This window comes from Spermophilus citellus (assembly GCF_964194105.1).
Source record: "Spermophilus citellus genome assembly, chromosome: 3".
NCBI lineage: Eukaryota > Metazoa > Chordata > Mammalia > Rodentia > Sciuridae > Spermophilus > Spermophilus citellus.
Window position 1 is genome coordinate 52,080,339 of NC_138184.1, and position 17,187 is coordinate 52,097,525.

Sequence of the window (17,187 nt, forward strand, 5' to 3'; positions counted from 1 at the left end):
GGGCAGGATAGGGGCGATGGGGTATTCAGAAAGTCCATGAAGCTTTTGGTCACAGAAAGGACTGGCCAGAGTCAAAAGTCCTCTCCAGAGAAGCAAATCACAATAGTCTTTGGAATGTATGCCTGCGTTTATAAGACTCATGTTTTTTTTTTTTTTTAATACGTTAGTTTTTAGAACTGTTTTACATTTAAAGAAAAATTAAGGGCTGGGGATATAGCTCAGTGGTAGAGCACTGGACTAGCATGTGTGAGGCACTGGGTTCGAGTCTCAGCACCACATACAAATAAATAAAATAAAGGTCCATCAATAACTAAAAAATATTTTTTAAAAAAGTTTTTTTGAAATTTTTTTTAAGGTTCCTTATAATCCACACTCAATTCCCTTATTATGAACACTTTTTAAAAAAAATTTAATACATTTATTTATTTATTTATTATGTGGTGCTGAGGATTGAACGCAGTGCCTCACATATGCCAGGCAAGCACTCCACCACTGAGCCACAACCCCAGCCCCTTATTAACATCTTATATATATGGAGATGTACATATCAATAAACCAACATTCAATTAACGAACCAATATTAATACATTTTCACTAAATAAAGTTAGTTAATACTTTATTCAGATTTCCTTAGTTTCTATTTTTTAAAATTTTTATTTATTTATTTAAGTCCTGGGGATTGAACCCAGGGGTACATTACCACTGAGCTACATCCCCAACCCTTTTTATTTTTAAATTTTGACACAAAGTTTAACTTGCTGAGTCTGGCCTCAAACTTGCAATCCTCCTGCCTCAGCCTCCCAAGTCTTTGGGATTGCAGGTGGGTGCGCCTCTGTGCCTGGCAAGATTTCCTTAGTTTTTTTAACCAATGTCTTGTTTCTGTTCCAGAATCTCATCCAGGCTACAGCATCACACTGAGTTGTCATGTCCCTTGAGGCTGCCCGTGGCTGTGACAGTTTCTCATATTTCTGTTTTTCATGACTTTTACAGTTTTGAAGGCCATGGAGACCCATGCTCTTTTATGGTGAGCTCATGCCCTGGGGTAAGTGGGCAGTTCTGGAGTAAGCCAGGGTCGGAACCAAGGGAGGCTCCTGCCCAGTGACTGCCCTGGCATTATCCCAGAGGACAGAAGGGCCTGGGGTCCTGACTTTTCCCTGGGGGACTTCCATTTGGAGCTCTGCCACCGAGGAGGAATAGAAGAAGACAGTGTACGGGGACTGGCCAAGCCTCTTTTGTCTTTTTTAAGAAAAGCTTTAAGGGGACAGGTAACCTTATCTGTGGAAGAAAATTCAGGACATAGATAAAGGACCTACTTGGGAGGGTTTGGAGGAGTCCAAGCGCCTTCTCACATCTCCCTACTCAGAGCTGGGAAGCAGGGCTGGACCAGAGGACAACATTACATCACAAGGCCAGAATTTCATAAGGAGCAGCTCTCAGACCTGGAGTTCAAACAAATGTCCCTTGCATGCCTGCCACCCTCCTTAGCATGAAAGACTTGTTGAAAATGAGACTAAGCTGGGCATGGTGGCACCTGCCTATGATCCCAGCAATACAGGAGGCTGAGGCAGGAGGATCCCAAGTTCGAGGCTAGCCTCAGCAACTTAGTGAGGCCCTAAGCAACTCAGTGAGACCCTGACTTTAAATTAAAAAGTTAAAAACGGGCTGGGGATGTGGCTTAGAGATCAGCCTGTGTCCAGTGAAACCTCAGTGACTATTGGCAGAAGCCTCTGCCCTTTCAATTACTGGGGTTTAGTGAGCGAGAAAATTCTCTATTCACACACGACCACTTGTGAACGGCAGGCTGGTTTGAAAGCCATCTGGATCTTGGCTGTCATATTACTGGTATCCGATAGTCTTTTCCAAGGACCACACTGATAAATACAGCCAATTCTCGTTTGTGGACACCATTTAGGACTGGCAGATAGGAGCTGAGTTATTATTTGCTTAATGAAAGTTCCTGTACACAATTTTCAGAGGAAAAACTATTGTATATAATGCAGAATATCCAAATATGGCTGACGGAAGCCAGAGGTATTTCTTCTGTTGTTCCTGATTAATTGTTGAGAAAAATCTCTTGGGGTTGGTCACTGGGTGACTTCAATGATCCCATTCCCAAAGATTCTCTCCTTTTTCACCTGGCCCCATGGCTTCCCCTAGAGGCTGAATCTTGGTGTGTGTGTGTGTGTGTGTGTGTGTGTGTGTGTGTGTTACTGGGGATTGAACCCAGGGTTGTGCTTAACCACTAAGTCACATCCCCAGCCCTTTTAATTTTTTGTTTTGAGACAGGTTCTCCCTAAGTCGCTTAGGGCCTCGCTTAGTTGCTGTGGCTGGCTTTGAATTTGTGATCCTCCTGCCTCAGCCTCCAAGCTGCTGGGGTCACAGGCATGCACGACTGCTCCCAGCCTGTGTTTGTTTTTAAACATTTTAAAAGTTGAGGTATAGCATGCATCCATAAAACTCATAAATCTTTTTCTTTGGCACTTGGGATTGAATTGATAAGGTCTTGCAAAATTGCTGAGGTTGGCCTCAAAACTTTCGATCAGCCTTGGGAGTTTTGGGATTACAGGTATGTGCCACTGTGCCCCTTTTCTGCCTGCATTCCACCCATGTAACTTTTTCCAAGATCTAGATTTGAAACAGTCCCTGCTCCCTGTGCCCCTTCCCCAGTCAATACTCGCATCCTCACAGAGTAACTATTCCGGCCTGTGGCACCAGACAATCATTTCTCTTGTTCTAGAACTTCATATAAGTTGTTCGTACTCTTTTGGGTTTAGTTTTTCTCAGTCAGCAGTGTGTTTGAGATTCCTCAGTGTGGTTGTCTGTCTCAGTAATTCATTCCTTTTAACACTGAATAATTTCCTGGTTTGTGGCTCTGTTACAGTTTGGTGATATCTTGTACGAATGGAGATCTCAGTGCTTTGCAGTTTTGGGCTATTGCTAATAAAGTTGCTAAAAACCTCCTTCTGTGGTTAGGCACTGTGATGCACACCTGTAATCCCAGTGGCTGGTTAAGCTGAGGCAGGAGGATCAAGAGTTCAAAGCCAGCCTCAGCAACTCAGTGAGACCCTGCCTCTAAATAAAATATAAAAGGGCTGAGGATGTGGCTCAGTGGTTAAGTGCCCCTGGGTTCAATCCCTGTTTAAAAAGAAAAAGAAAAAGAGAAAGAAATCCTATGAGTGTTTGGATAAGCATGGCAGCTCATTTCTGTTGGGCAGACGCTTGGCAGGGGCATTGCTGGTTTGTAATGGAGCTGAATGTTCAGCTACAGAAGATTTGCCAACAGTGATTGTATCAATTTGTAGGTTGCACTTTTGACATCTTCACTACATAGGTTTTTGTTTCTTTTGACACATTGAGGTCACTTCCATGCACAAGGCTTTAGATTGTGGAGGGCAGAGAAGGAGATATTAGTGAGATTGCATCTTAGATAAACAGATGAGCCTACATTTTGAACTTGGAAGAAATGAGGGTCAAAGGTTGGGGTATTTGCCATTGAAACCTGGAACAAATCAGAGGGAGCTGTTTCACCTGGTCTATTCCCCTGCCTCCTGAGAATGGAAATATCAAGAGAACAGGGACTGTGTCTCTTCAGGGACCTGTCTTCAGTGGCTTGCCTAGTTCTTGGTAGCTAAGTGCACAGTGAATAAAGATTAACTTAAAAAAATGTAGCACATACTCATGCCAGGCTCTGCGGTAAGACTCTACTGCCATGATCTCATTTAAGACTCATAATGGTCCTTTGAGATTCTGGAAAAGTGAGGTTCCTGTTTTACAGATAAGGAAGCTGAGGTACTGGACAGGATGGGGTACATGCTGGCAAGTGACAGTCTGTGAACTCAAGGGGACTGTGTGTGTGTGTGTATGTGTGTGTGTGTGTATAATAGGAAGAGCCACCAACCCATTTTATAGAGGGTTGGTGGCTCTTCCATTTACAGAGGAGGAAACCAAGGTTAAGAGAGGTTAAGGAATGCTTCTTTTTGGGATCAGCTGAGCCAGCCTTCTTACCCAGCTATTTCTCTTTGGGGAGAACTGGGGATTGAACCCAAGGGTGCTCTACCCCTGAGCCACATCCCCAGACCCTTTTTTTTTTTTTAATTTAGAGACAGGGTCTCACTGAGTTGCTTAGGGCCTTGCTGACTTGCAGAGGCTGGCTTTGAACTTGTGATCCTCCTCCCTCAGCCTCCCGAGCTGCTGGGACGACAGGCGTGCGCCACCGCTCCCAGCCCAAGTTATTTCTTAAAGTTCCAATATTTTTAAATGCAGATCCCTGGCTGCTCCCCACCCCAAACCTCCCACTCTCCTGCGCCCACAGTAACTGGGCATCATTAGGCCCAACCCCAGCCTCTGCCTTAGCACCTCACTTTCACAAAGCCACCCTGTCGTGTGAGATGTCACCTGCCACCTCTCTCTGCGCCATCCCCAGGGATGGAGGGCGTCAGACCCAGCGATCCTTCCCCAGCATGCTGGGCCCTGTTGGAGCGGGCGCCAGGCTCTGGGAGGTGTTCCTTTCCAGGGGTCTGCTGACATCACACTGGTGTTGAGTTCTCCGCTGGGAAGGGAACGAGGACACTGTCTTCCATCAAAGGAAGCCTTCACCATTCTGGTCTCCAGGGCCTTCTCACTGCTCCATTCATTCAACGTCCAGGTCTCAGAGGCCCAGAAAAGTGCTCTCCTGGAACCTGAGCCAAGGTGCTGGATGAGGAGCCCCCGCCCAACCAGGATGCTGAGGGCCAGTCTTCCTCTCCACACCTGGGCTCGGTGGGCGGGCTGTTTCATTCCCCTGAAAATCTAGCAAAATATTTCACACAGGTAACCTATAAATCCTTTGCTGGTTTAAACAATTGCAACAATCCAGGTGCATAGGACATTTTAAAAGTAACATTCCTCCTTACTGTCCCAGCTGAGCCCGAATCTCACCCTGTTCCCAGGGCCATCACTGGTTTTGAGGCTGCATTTGTATTTTGCAAATTGGAGAGGCTGGATATTACACACACACACACACACACACACACACACACACACACGTACACACACACCCATGCAGTCCCCTTGAGTTCACCCACAGAGCTGCCACTTGTCAGCAGCTTGCTTTTTCAATGTTACAATACATCCTGATGGAATTTCTATGCCAGTTCATGTAAATACACCTCACTCTCTTGATCTGCTGCAGTATGTACCCGACAGTTTAAATTTTAAAAATCCCCTTTAGTTGGACACTTAGGCTATTCAATTTTTCACAACTACAAATGATTTCACTCCAAACATCCTCTCTGCCCACATGTGCAAACTTTTCTCTGGAGTAGATGCTGAAGAGCAAGTGGCAGACCAAGAAGTCTGTTTTAAGTTATAGCAGATGTTGCCAAAGTACCTTCCAGAATGGTTTATTGCCCTTTATGCACCCGGGAGTGTCTGACATTACTGGATTTTTTTTTTTTTTACACCACTAACATTGGGTACTATGAATCTAAGCTTGTGTACTGACAACTAATTGGTGGTATTAAAAGTCGGGGTAGTGGTTTCCTTGTGGGGGTGATAGTGCATGGGAAGGGGCCCTGGAGGAGGCTTCAAGGATGCTGTTGATATTCTTTTTTTCTTGATCTAAGTGGTGGTTACACAGGTATTTTCAGTTTCTCAAAATAAATTAAGTGGTATGCTTGTGAGAGGTGCCCTTTTATATTCAAATGTTAGTCTTCGATAAAAAGTTCCAAGTCCTCCCCTCCCCCACAATCCAACAGGTGACAAAACAGCACCCAGTAGCATTTTATTTTGGAGGCTGAGCCTTCTTTTGTCAATACACTAGCCTTCTGGAATCCTTCTGGGATGTCTTCCTTGTAGGTCTGGTGGGAGTCCTTCGCCTGAGAGAGGAAGGTCCTTCCAGAAAGGGGAATTTCCAGTTACTGGGCGTCAGCTCTGTTTCCAACAAAACAGCCTCCCCGTGTAGTTATCACTCACCCCATTTTACAGACACAGAGACTGGGGGCTTAGAGCAGTGAGATCCTGCCCAAGGTCCCCAAGTGTCCAACTGCAGAGTCCTACTTCCTCTCCGTCCTTTAAGCCATAGCTGTTCATGTGACAGGCTTTGGGCCGGAGTCCAGTGAGGTGGCTCACTGTCTTCCCATTTTGCAGGTGGGAACAGAGTCTCAAAAAGTTTAGGTGACTTGCTCGGATCCCCTGGTTAGTAGGTGGTGGGGCAGGTCTGAGGCAGGTCTCCAGCAAGGCAGGGCCTGCGGTGGAAGGTTCTGCCATGATGGAGATGCTCTCTAGGTTGGCAAGATGGTAGCTGCTGGCCCCAGTGGGGCCATTTAGCACTTGGAATGTGACGAGTTGCTCCTGAGGGTCTGACATTTAGTTTTACTTACTTTTAATTGATTAAAGTGGGCTATATTGGACAGTGCAAGTCTAAGGAGTCAGGACAGAGAAGAAGCGCTTCAGGCACAGATAGGAGAGTAGCCACCGGGTGGGACACCATGTAGGCCACCAAGAGGAACCCAACATGGACCATCACAGTTCTTGCTTAGGGCACCAGAAACTATCCCCTGTGGAAAGCCCCATGGCTTTATAATCAGTTGCTTCCTTTACAAGCTTCTTCTTCTTCTTCTTCTTCTTCTTCTTCTTCTTCTTCTTCTTCTTCTTCTTTTTTAAGTGTGAAATTGGTTGATTTTTTAAAAATATTTTATTTTTTAGTTTTCGGCGGACACAACATCTTTGTTGGTATGTGGTGCTGAGGATCGAACCCGGCCCACACGCATGCCAGGCGAGCGCCCTACCGCTTGAGCCACATCCCCAGCCCTACAAGCTTCTTAATCTTGTGTTTAAATGGATATGAAAACAGAGCTGGCTTGCTGGGTGTGGTGGTGCAGGCCTATAATCCCAGGAGCTTGGGAGGCTGAGGCAGAAGGATTGTGAGTTCAAAGCCAGCCTCAGCAACTTAGTGAGACCCTAAGCAACTCAGTGAGACCCTGTCTCTAAATAAATATAATAGGGCTGGGGATGTGGCTCAGTGTTTAAATGCCCCTGGGTTCAATCTCAGGTACCAAACACCAAATGAAAAATCCCTCCAAAAAAAAAAAAAAACACAAAAACCCAGCAGGCTTTAAGAATAAATGAGAAACTACACAGCACACTAAGCTACTTGACACATTGTTATGACTTCAGTTATTATTCTTATTGATCAGAGGCCCACGTGGCTTTGGGGCAGGAGATACAATGGCAAAGCACATTCATGTTTCAACAGTGCAGATGCAGGTCGGTGCAGCCTAAAGCTCCCACACTCTCCCAGGACAAGCCCCCTGCCAGGTGAAGACCGTGCCATTCATTTTGGATGCAGCCACACCCAGGAATGGTCTCCACTTCCATGCACATGTGTACGACTCCGATCGGCCCTTTGGAAGAGTGCCATCGGGCTCACTCTAACCCTGTGGTTCCACAGCAGCCTCCTGGCTTTACCCCACGGCCAGGGCCGGCTCCACGCGTGTGCGGTTGGACCCACCGTGTTGGCTTATTGTCCTGCGCAGCATTTGGTGGGAAGTTCATTCATAACCTACGTGTGGGTCCGGCCTGATGGTCTGCTGTCATTCACTCCTTAAAACTCCATTCCATAAAACTCCAGGAAGGAGTTTTATGTTTTATGTTTGCCTGTGTTTTTTTTTTTTTTTTTTTTCTAGAGACTCACTTTATCCTTCTGTGTTGGCCTCTATTTTTTTTTTTTTTTTTTTTGGTACCAGGGATTGAATCTAGGGGTGCTTAACCACTGAACCACATCCCCAGCTTTTTAAATATTTTATTTAGAGACAAGGTCTCACTGAGTTGCTTAGCACCTTGCCATTGCTGAGGCTGGCTTTGAACTCACAATCCTCCTGCCCCAGCCTCCCGAGCTGCTGGGATTACAGGTGTGGGCCAAGGTGCCTGGCTCTTTCAGCCTCTTCAAGCACTGGGTCAAGGGTCAACTTAATAAGGACACAGGACATGTTCACTGGGATTTATTTTTAACCAGGTTCTCTACTATTTCCTGCTACTTCTCTCTGGTCAATACCTGCTGGATCTTGGCAGTTCATTTATTAAGTTTGAAAACCCACAAGAAGCAGCCCGTCTGCTGGGTGACCCTAGGAATATCAAATTCCTTTCTGTTAAGGGGGTGCCCGATGTAGGCTTTGGTACCAAGACCTAGGCCAGAGAAGCCCCTGGTCCCCCCTGGCCCTGTGCCTGGGCCTGCATTGTTCCATTTCATTGAAGGACAGAGTTCTACCCCCACTGAGGGGCCATTGCACCTCAGCAGACATTGGAAGCAGACTCTTGGAGCCCACAGTTGACCCTGGGGTGGCTCTTGCTGCTCAGTGGGGCGTGACCAATGGTTCAGTGACTACCTGACGCCCACGTCTTTCTGGATGCGGGCAACTGCGCCCAACCATTGACCAGTGGAATCCCTGGGTCAGTGGTTGAGGGTATTTTCAACTGTGGTAGATCTTGGCACAGGTACAAGCTCGCTTTAAACCTCTTAGGAGTGGACTTTAAAGGAATGTTCTGGTAAGTTCTGAAAAGATTCCTCAAGTCACGCTCATAATCACTCCTGGAATGTATTTGCTGAATGGTTTTGGAATTTTGGAGAAAACAGATTTTTTTTTCCTCTTTAAGCAGATCTGGTTTCTAAGTCTCTGTGGGGAGGCTTGTGGATGGGGCCAAGAGAGGGGCCTTGGTGGAAGGACCCTTGGAGGTCAGGGACTGAATCCCCTTGAGCCACAGCTCAGGCTGACATGGGGACAGATGGTGGGGACTGTGCCCTCTGGGGGTGCCTGTCCCGCAGGAAGAAGAGATTTCAGGGAGCCTGGGATTCAGGACTGAGAGAAGGGGAGAGAGGAGACATCCAGAAGGGCCTTGCCAATCTCAGGACAAGGGCAGCGCTCAGAGGGTGAAATCCAAAACAGCCCAGGAATGTAAGAAAAGAAGCTTGTCCTGCTCAGAATCCAACCCAGCCCAGCCCAACCCAACCAAAACAAGGCAGAGCAAACCCAACCAGACCCAAACAACCAAAACACCTCCAGAAACAAAAATCCAACAACAAATCCCCCAAACAAAAATACACAAAAAAACTCCAAACACTCTAGAAACAACAGAGTATTATCTTCTGCCTATCAGATCTACAAAAATAAAAACATAATGATAGCTGGCGTTGGAGAGGGTTTGGAGAAACCGAGGCTCTGGGCTTCCCCTGGAGCAGTGTGGTCATCCTGCAGGGAAATGTGCCTCAAAGCCCTGTGAAGCCAGGTGCGGTGGCCCACACCTGGAATCCCAGAGGCTCAGGAGGCTGAGGAAGGAGGATCGTGAGTTCAAAGACAGCCTCAGCAACTTAGTGAGGCCCTAAGTAACTCAGAGAGACCCTGTCTCTCAATGAAATACAAAAACAGGGTTGGGGATGTGGCTCAGTAGTTGAGCGCCCCTGGGTTCCATCCCTGGTACCAAAAATAAATAAATAAACAAACAAACAAACAAACAAACAAATAAGTAAATAAAATAAACAGCCCTATGTACTATGCACTCTAATATCCATGCTATTCCAATCCTAGGAATTTGCTTCAAGAAATAATTGAACATATGCACAAGGATATATATAGTCAAGGATGTGTATTACCCAGCATTGTTCATAATAATAAAACAACTGGCAATAAGGGGAGTGTCCAGAGGTAGGGGATTAGTTAAAAGCACTGTGCCATCTCTGTAAAACATTAAAAATCCGTGGCGGATGTGGCAGACCTATGTTTACTGACATGGGAGATGTCAACTGTCTATATTTAAAAATTAAGTGGAAAGCAAGGTTACAGAATGTGCTGTATACATTATGCTGTGTGTAGTGTTGTGCTACGCATTTAGTGTTACTTGTATAACTTCACATACACATATACAACTACAGTGCTACTTGTATCAATTATGTATCCATGTTTGTGTGTGGAGATGTGTCTACATATGTATATCATGTAAAATTATGTGGAAAATATTTGGAAGGATATAATTCAAAATGTCCTCAGTGGTTACACTCAACGAGTAGAGAATCTCATTCATTCATTTTTTAGTTCTTTGTACTTCTCCAGTTTTTCTATTTTTACAATGAACTTGTTACTTTTATCATCAGAAAAATAATTTGTTACTCTTAGTTTAGGGAAACAAAGGAGACTGGTTAAGTCTGTTACCACAGTGTCAGCCAGTCTAAATGCAATTATTTTCTCATTCCAAGACTGTCCCCAGCTCTTGCACATGTTAGAAGCCCCCTGGGATCCCAGACCCATCTTCAGTTATGATAATTATAATGGACAAGAGGATGGTAATGGTGTTCATTTATTGAGCATCTACTATGTCCCAGGCATTGGCTGAGCACTTCCTGTGCATTCTTACCATAGCATAATAGTTACTATCATATCTTTGGATTTCCAAGAAGGAGGCTGAAATGGGAACTTCAGTCTCCCCAAGCGTCTCTGGGTGAGGCATCTCCCATCAGCCACGGACTTGTCTGAGAAGGGAGCAGCTGTGTTTAGCCAATGCTCTTAGCAACTGGGCCATGGGTGTGCTGGATTAGTATAAAGGGGACCTGGGTGGAGTACCAATCTCATACAATTAGTATCCCCCTTCTTTTTTTTTTTTTTTTGGTGCCAGGGATTGAACCCAGGGGTGCTTAACCACTAAGCTGCATCCCCAGCCCTTTTAAAATATTTTATTTACAGAGAGTGTGGGCCTCACTAAGTTTCTGAGGCTGGTTTTGAACTCACGATCCTCCTGCCTCAGCCTCCGGAGCCTCAGGTGTGCACTACTGTGCCTGGCGGTATCCCCATTTATAAAACTATGGCTCAGAGAGGTTGAGAATCTGATCCAGGGCTACCCAACTAGTGAGAACTGGGTTTCGAGATGGGGTATGAAGCCCATGCCACCAGCCCCGAGCTAGGTGGCTTGTAAATTCCCAGAAGGGAAAGGGACTGCAGTTGTGGGTGGAGACCCTCCGGCATCCTCTGCCCTACCAGGTGTCCCCCCCACACACACACCTGTTCTCTGCTTCTCATTAGCATCTCAGCTGATCAGCAGTTTCAACTTGGCCTTTTGAAGGAGGGAACTACAAATAGCCTTTGTATTTCTGCAGAGGTCCCTGAAGGTTGCACTGTCGGTGGGTGGAGCTGGTTGCTAGGAGATATTTCTCAAGAAAGACTCCTTTGGAAAATGAGCTCAGGCTCGGTCCCCAGTTGATGGACTATTACATCCCAACGATCGAGCGTACCTCCCAAAGTATTAAGAGTGGGTCCAGCTGGGCACGGTGGTGCACGCTTTAATCCCAGTGGCTCTGGAGGCTGAGGCAGGAGGATCGCAAGTTCAAAGCCAGCCTCAGCAATTTAGCAAGACTCTAAGCAACTCAGTGAGACCTTGTCTCTAAATTAAAATATTAAAAAAGGGCTGGGGATGTGGCTCAGTGGTTAAGAGCCCCTGGGTTCAATCCCTGGTACAAAAAAGAGAGAGAGAGAGAGAGAGAGAGAGAGAGAGAGAGAGAGAGAGAGAGTGAGTAGGTCTAATTCCTTCTCCAACCGGATCTTCTAGGTGCCAGCTCAGAGCATATCTTGGGCTATAAACAATCTCTGTGCTAGACAGACTCAGAATCCTAGAAGGGGCCGTTTAAGATGATCCACCTGCATTCCCCAGTCTATAAATGGGGAAAATGCGGCCCAGGGAATCCTGCCTGACCGTGGCAGCTTTAGGATTTCTCTCTTGTCAATGCCCACAGCAGCTTCCCCTCGGTCTTGCAATGTCAATCAGCAGGACTCAGAATGTGAAGACCGGGGACAGTTTCCTGTGTTAATCCCATGTTCCAAGTGTTTGGTGGTGGAGGTGGGGGCAAATCATTACTTTGCTTGAGTGGCATTTATTAGGCACCTACTATGTGCCAAACACTGGGGTAGGAGCTTTAGGATCTTCTTCAACTAACACTGACCTCTGGATCGTTTTGCGATGAGTTTGTACTGGCCGTTTCTTTCACATTTTCCCATTTACTTTATTTTATTTTACTTTATTATTTTTTTGCATACATTTCGAATGTGCTCAACCCAGAGGGGTTGTTCCGAGTCTTTGTGATTTTAAAATTTTCTTCATTTGCTTTTTCTAAACATTCAGCCATGATCATGGATGACCCTGACAACCCGAAAAAATAATTTTGCTTAAAATAATTCAGGGGACGACTGGTCATGGGAACCCAAGCCTCTTGGGCCAGGGCACTCTTGAGAACAGCCCCTTCCTCTGACTGGCTACAGCAGGAAAAGCAATACAACCATCGTCCACAGAACCAGACACGCCCCCCTACCAAACTTCCCAGTAGTATAAATATCCCCATTTTACAGAGGAAGAGACTGAGGCTCAGAGAGGTTGAGTCATTTGTCCGCAGCCCCACAGCTGACAAATGGCAGAGTTAGATTTGCCTCCTGCACCTGGAGGGGACCCTCTGCTTCGAGGCATCTAAACCTGGCCTGGGTTTTTTGCATCCCCAGGTGGCAGGGGGGGACACTTGGGTTTTCTGGAATGGGACAAAGCCAAGGAAATTGGCAGTGATACCCGGTCCAGATCCCATTACGCCAGCGCGATCACGTTTCTCCCATTCTGGCGCCATATGAGCAGGGCAGAGGGCCGGGCAGCAGCCCCTCCCCTGGTTATTCAAGTAGAAAATTACAGGTGCCCAAAATAGCCCAGCATTCTTTTATTAATGAACAAGCAGAGAGCTGGGATGGGGGGGTACGTAGATCTCTTTCCATTGGTCACTTTCCCAAGGCCTGCAGGGCTCCACGGCTCTCAGAGGGGATCTCATAGGACCTGGACATGGGTTCCCAGGGGGCACCGAGGACAGGACCCCAGATGGGAGTCCGTCCCAGCCATCCCTGTCCAGCCACGTGGCCTGGGGCAAAGGACTCGGTTTATCTGGGAATTCCTTTCTCCTTTGGTAAAATGGGATGAGACCTAAACTCACACCCAAGTTGATTTTCTCCCGACTGTAATGGTGATACCTGCTCAGTGCAGACAATGTAGAAAGTGGGAAAATTAAAAAAAAAAAAAATACAAAAATGAGTATCCTGTCTCCCTGTGCCCTCGGCCCCTTCCTCAGGTGAGATAACCTGGATTAGTCTTGGAGTGCATCCTCCTGTCTGCTTCCTGAGCGAGGTTGAAAGGCTGGCTGATGCTCTAATGTGGAATGCCACTTCCAGACACCCCGCGTTTCTCAGGCTATAAAGAGGTCCTGAGCACAGCCTAAGGCCCTGTGGCCACCGGGAGTCGGGTTCCCTCAGCCTCTCCTGCTCCTCCTCATTTTTCCAGCCCCCACTCAGAGACACCCAGAGGCGTGGGAAGGAGGGAAAGCCACTGTGGGTCCCTGACGTGGCTGTGAGGGACGGAGCTGGGACTTGGTGTCTCCTTATGGGACCATCTGGGACCTTTCCTTCCAGCAGGCCTGATACACACGGGTGGGCCTGGGGGAGCCTTGTGGACCCCTGAGTCTTCTTCCTGGAGGGTCAGGGCAGGAAACAGCTGCCCTCTCCCAGGGCCATTTTCTGACTGGCTCAAATGTCAAGAGCTTCCAATGGGTGCCCAGCAGACAGTACGCAGCTGGACACAGCAGCTGCTGGGAGAATCATGACGTCATTATTGTTACTAGTGGAGGATGGAGGGCCAGAGGCCACTCCTCTTAGAAATTGATTTTTTTTGGGGGGGATGGGGGGATACTGGGGATTGAACTCAGGGGCACTCGATCACTGAGCCCCATCCCCGGCCCTACTTTGTATTTTATTTAGAGACAGGGTCTCACTGAGTTGCTCAGGGCCTCGCCATTGCTGAGGCTGGCTTTGAATTCAGGTCCTCCTGCCTCAGCCTCCTGAGCTGCTGGGATTACAGGTGTGTGCCACCTGCCCAGACGGAAGTCTTTTGTAGCTACTTAATAATTAAATGAAATAGTTTAAACATTTAACAATCACAATAAACAATTTACAGTTTTACCCATCCAAGATCATCCTTGAGGAAGAAAGGGACAGATACTATGCAAGGGTCCATCTACCGTGTGCTCTGTCTCCAGGAAGTCCTGACTCCACTTATGGAAAAGGATCCAAGTGGGGATTTTGGAAGAAAGAAAATAAGGACCCTCATGTGTGACCTCACCTGGAGCCTCCTAGGGGCCAGGGCTGAGGCTGGGGGCTCAGCCAGGGTAGTGTGGGATTTCTGGGGTCTTAGAAGCCAGCCCACTGCTGGGTGAGCTGGTGCACGCCTTCATCCCAGGGCTCTGGGTAGCTAAGGCAGGAGGATCAAGAGTTCAAAGCCAGCCTCAGCAACTTAGGGAGGCCCTAAGCAACTCAATGAGACCCTGTCTCTAAATAAAATATAAAAAGAATGGGGATGGGGCTCAGTGGTCGAGTGTCCCTGAGTTCAATCCCCTGTATACGAGGAGGGGAGGAGGAGGAGGAGGAGGAGGAGGAGGAGGAGGAGGAGGAGGAGGAGGAGGAGGAGGAAGAATGCCCACTAAACCCAGAGGCCTAGTGGGCCAGGGGTTATGGTTTTGTGTTGAATGCCCCCCCAGCTGGGGCTGTGGCTCAGTGGTAGAGTGTTCACCTAGCACGTGTGAGGCCCTGGGTTCAATCCTCAGCACCACATAAAAATAAATAAATAAGGGTATTGTATCCAACTACAACTAAAAAATAAATATTAAAAACAAAAACAAAAAACAGAGACAGTAAAGTCCTGGCCCCTGATATGTGTGACTGTGACCTTGTTTGGAACTAAGGGTCTTTGCAGATGTGACCAAGCAGAGGTAAAGTCATTAGATGTGCCTAATCTGACTGGTGTCTTGTAAGAGGGGAGGAGACACAGACGGGCAGGGACAGGCCAGCTGAGGGCAGGGAGGAGTCCAGGATGACAAAGGATGACCATGGATTGCTGCACCATCAGAAGCTAAGAGAAGGGCCTGGAACAGACCCCCAGAGTCATCAGGGGAGCATAACCCTGCCGATACCTTGATTTCGGCTTTTAGCCTCCAGAACTGTGAGAACATTTGTGATGCATCAGGAAATGGTGCCTGGCTGTGCTCAGAGTCACCAGGAGACCTGTGCAAAGGCTGGCTTCTTGGGGTCCAGGGGGAGCAGATCCATGAGCATCTGCTGTATGGTATATCCCAGAGTGCCCCCAGGTATGCCCAGGGGCTCTGGTGGGTCCAGCCAAACCTGAGATGATCCCTCAAAATGGCAGATATGGTGGGGTTTGAACTCAAGATCCTCCTGCCTCAGCCTCCAGAGATCATAGGCGTGCACCACCTCACCCAGCAGTGGGCAAGCTTCTGAGACCCCAGAAATCCCACGCTACACACCTGTAACTGCAGCAGCTTGGGAGGCTGAGGCAGGAGGGTCTCCAGTTCAAAGCCAGCCTCAGCAACTCAGCGAGGCCCTAAGCAACTCAGCGAGGCCCTGTGTCTAAATAAAATATAAAAAAGAGCTGGGGGTGTGCTCTGTGGTTCAGTGCCTCTGGGTTCAATCCCTGGTACCAAAACCAAAACCCAAAACAAACCTGGCACACGTGGCCTCCTATCTGGCTGACTTACTGCCCTTCTGGGGCCCGCCCTCCCCAGGGGACATCTCGGTCTCTATCCCCATCTACCTTAGGAGCAAGGTGTCATCCAGACCAAGCCAGGTGCGAGCGGCTCCTCTGGATGGTCTGGGTGGCCTTGAATTTCAGACAGCAAAAGAATGTCCCAGGGCCTCGCCCTCTCCCTGCACCCAGCCTCTGAGATCTGATCTCTCCTTTGAACAAAGCTCCCGGTTCAGGGTGGTGTAGGACACAATGTTCTGAAAGCCGATCCCAGGGGCCCAGGGGCGGGAGCTGGCTTTTGGGTTCCTGCCGGCAGGAAAGCGGGCTTTGATTTAGCTCCTCCAGCCCCACCTCCTCGTCCTTTCAAGAGAGAAATTAAATTCCTCTGAACTTGAAGGCTGCTCCTCAGCAGGGCTCCCAGAGGGGCCTATTAACTGTACCCAGCGAGTGAAGGTTTACTCTGGCTTGTGATGAACAGCCTCAGTCCCCATGCTTGGAAAACAGGTTGGTGGGCACGTGTATCCAGGATTAAGTCCCCCGTTCTGGCCTTGCTGTGTGATTTTGAGGAGAGAGCTCAACCTCTCTGAGTCTGGTGGAGAGGATTGTGCAGTGACCCAAGTATCAGAAGGCGTTCTTATTTTTATCTTCAGGAAGAGCCCATTCTACAGATGAGAAAGATGGTGTCTGGTGGGAAGGGGTAGGGCCAGGTCGGGCTGCGCTGGGCAGGGTCTCCGGGGGGACCTTGATGCTGGAGGGAGGAACTGCAACGCTGACTGGCTCCTGCTCGGGGTGATTTTGTCTAGCTACTTCTTGGCTGTGAAACAGGGGAGACCTTGTGTCCCCAGCCGCTGAGAGAGACTGATGACAGGTCTCCAAGTTCCTGGCGTTGCGTCTGGGCAGGATTGGCCCTTGGGGGAATGACTCTCTTCTCCTTTCCTCATTGTACCCCTGAACCAGCGGCTGGTGCAGCGACCACCCCTGCTTTGATGTGGGAAGAAACTTGGTGCCCAGAGAGGGAGATGGTTTTACCCAAGGTTGCTCAGGGCCTCTGAGGGGCACAGAGAAGATCAGACCAAGAGGAGGCAGAGGAATAAGAAACCAAGAATGAAGATGAGCTCCTCTGTCTATCGTCTGGGAGATGAGATCTGCCTCCACAGCAGGAGGCTGGCTCAGGGGAGACCATCTTGGCTCCTTCTGCCTGTTTCTTCTCTAGAGAAAATGTGTGTGGTGCTCTGGCAGGGTAAAGGGGAGGGACGGGGCGGGGAGCTAAGGTGCCAGGGATGCCTTCCGGTGGCCACCCCTCCCTCTCCCCTTTCTTCCTTCCTCCATTTATTTAGCACCTACTATGTGCTCTGGGGAACAATGGTAAACCAAAAAACCAACCATAGTCTCCATTTGTTGAGCACCTACTATCTGCTCTGGGGATCAATGGTAAACCAAAAACACAACATAATCTCCATTTATTAAGCACCTACTGTGTGCTCTGAAGACACAATGATAAAACAAAAACCAAACATATTCTCCCTTCCCTGATGGATAAAATCAAGGACTGAAGACAAATCACAACAGTGTGCTCTTTACAGTGGAAAGACCAGAAAGCTGGGAGAGTGT